Source organism: Denticeps clupeoides, chromosome 1 (assembly GCF_900700375.1).
Source record: "Denticeps clupeoides chromosome 1, fDenClu1.1, whole genome shotgun sequence".
In the NCBI taxonomy this organism is placed as follows: Eukaryota; Metazoa; Chordata; class Actinopteri; order Clupeiformes; family Denticipitidae; genus Denticeps; species Denticeps clupeoides.
In genome coordinates, this window is record NC_041707.1 from 1,239,648 (window position 1) to 1,242,584 (window position 2,937).

Genomic DNA, 2,937 nt, shown 5'->3' on the forward strand with positions numbered 1-2,937 from the left:
TGACCGTCACATGGCCACGAGTGGGCGTGTCCGTGCACGGACCATAAACTATATCTTTTGCGACACGTGGTCCAGCGGCCACTGCAGACATGTGAGCGCCGCCTGAGTTTCTCGGTTGTGTAGGAGGCGGTTTTGTGTTTTAAAATCGTGTTTAATATCGTACAGGCGTGGCGCTCACTACAGATTCATCAATACGGAGCTCTGCCTTCGCCTCCCTCTGAATTATTCAGCCTGTGGGATGGCGGCTCCTCGTTAGGCTGGTACGAGCTTCTCTGCCGGTCGGGGTCCCGCTGGCGATGAACCGCCGCATCCAGCTTGTGCGGCTCCTAAGGACACGCCTGTTCCAGGAGGATTCGTGTCTTAATTACATCCTGTCAAACATCTCTGAGTGGTGTTACCGGCTGGGACATGGGCAAGACCTGCGAGTTCTGTAAGTGGAAGCGCTCTGCTTTAATTAATCTCCCCCCACGACCATCTGACAGTCCAGATGGGACGGCCCGCGGAGAGGAGAGACGAAGCCGGGGTCCGCCTGTCCATTTGCTTGTCCATTTGCAGCCGGCATGATGTGATGGCGCGGATTAAAAGAACCACCTGCCTCGCAGCCAATCGGAGCTCACGGCCCTCCAAAAGGCGGTGTCTCATTAGCCACCCGCTCCACCACACCAAACACCACCCAAACCGACTCGAGCAGCAATATAACTTCTCGGCACTGCGTCCAAAAGCAGTGTTCTCCGTGCGGACACCCGAGCCCTGCAACAGGACATGGGAGGGGCCTTTAAACATGGCGGCCGGCCCCCGTGTTCTGTGACGTGCACGTTCCTATACGTCGCCTTCACTCGCAGCAACTAGTTACGTAAGCGAGAGCACTTTCACACCGTCGGGTGTAGGTGGTGGTGGTGGCCCTAGTGGGTAACACACTCGCCTATGAACCAGAAGACCCAGGTTCAAACCCCACTTACTACCATCGTGTCCCTGAGCAGGACACTTAACCCTGAGTGTCTCCAGGGGGGGACTGTCCTGTAACTACTGACTGTAACGTCGCTCTGGATAAGGGCGTCTGTGGTAAACCTGTAAATGTGTAGAACTTCTGGATTTAGAATCTTACTGCGTGATTTAGTGCTTTAGGACTTGATTCTTTATTACGTAAAATCTTCTTTCTTCTTCTTCTTCTTCGTATTGTGGGTGGCTGCAGCTGCGCTCTGTCACCAATCCCACTGTGACAGAATGACAAGGGGCGGAGTTTATGATCCGCTTTGCTCTGTGTGCGTGCAAGAGGGAGGGACGGATGGGCGTCGGGACAGGGCGGGGCACGTCCTCCGCCCCGGTCGGTGGGTTTCCGTCAGCGGTTGCGAGGGCTTTTCTGGTAAACATGGCCATCAGCAAACGATTTTTTAAATCATCTCCCGACTCCGGCAGCAGAGCGTGCGCGGCGGCGAGCGCTGAGCTGAATTATAGATGTTGTGTTGTGTGTTCGGAGCGCGGATGCGGCGGCTTATTGTTTGCCGTGCGGGGCTGGGAGTGGGGATGATAATGAGGTCTTGACCTCTGAAAGAGGGAGGCTTTCAGATGGAAGACGGGAAATGAGAAGAAAACAACACCTTTCTTGTGTTCATGCTTTGCCGGGTTCTGGTTTTCATTGTTCCGTGTCTTCGAGACCTCCTCCATTCTGTCCTTGTGCCAAGTCGTGATGTTTCGTTCACATTTTTAAATAAATAAAAAAATGATCAGAGCTGGATATCTGATCCGGAAGGATAAGCTTCCGCTTGGTAGAGATCGTCTACTTTCATGATGAGCTTCCATTCTTAGACCACCAAATCAGTTATCGGTCACCGCGCCCCAACAATGCACACCGACACTTATGGCTTTGACCTCTGAACTCAGTCCACCAAAATCCAATCAGTTTATGCCACAGGTCGAAATCTAAAAGCTTCATCCATAAATCTTAGTGAGCATGTGTGGCCAAGATTGAGGGAACCTCCTCCAGGCAATTCTCCATAAAATTCATTTACAGCATTTATCAACCAGGAGCGACAGGGACAGCCCCCCTGGAGACACTCAGGGTTAAGTGTCTTTCGAAGGGAAGTGAAACCCTGCAGCACAGCACACGGTGACACAGTGAAATGTGTCCTCTGTATTTACGGCTAATATCGGCCATACAAAGCCGAAGAGAAACGACCCCGATCTCGATCTGACCTCGGAAGCTAAGACGGCTTGGGCCCTGGTTAGTACTTGGATGGGAAGGAACCTGAGCCTGCCTGGAAATACCAGGGTGCTGTGTACGCTTAACTCGGAACCCAGTGGTGGCCTAATGCGGTTAAGGAAGCGGCCCCGTGATCAGAAGGTTGCCGGTTTTCGAATCCCGACGGTTTGAATACCGTTCCCCACACGCTGCTCCGCCGGGCGCCTGTCATTGGTGCCCACTGCTCACTCAGGGTGATGGGTTAAATTGCAGAGGACGAATTTCAACTGGTTTTGTTGCATCGTGTGCTGTGCTGCTGGTTATCACAATGGTGACAATCACTTCACTTTTTTTTTGGCTGTGGGACGGGACCTTCATCAAGGGGACCTCAGTGGCACCTTGGCGGTCCACTTCCTTACTTGGTAACTACTACCCGCCCACAGCCATGTTTCAATAGACGGACGAGTTAACGACGTGACAAAATGTCGTTTGGAGCCGAGACGCTGCAACGCGTCCATTATGAGGACATTTACAGCAGCACTTGGCTTATTGTCATTGCTGACACCTCTGCAGCGCCTCGTCTCTTCAGTTAATATGATGCGCGGCCGGATTTAATTACACAGGTCTGCTGGTTCGCTTTTCTGGAACAGTGAACAACTAAACGCTCATTTGTCTGTTTTTGACACACTGCTGCATTTTTATTGGTCAATAAGCGGCACTAACTGAGATCTGCAGAAATCATACGGAAAGTGTCAAGC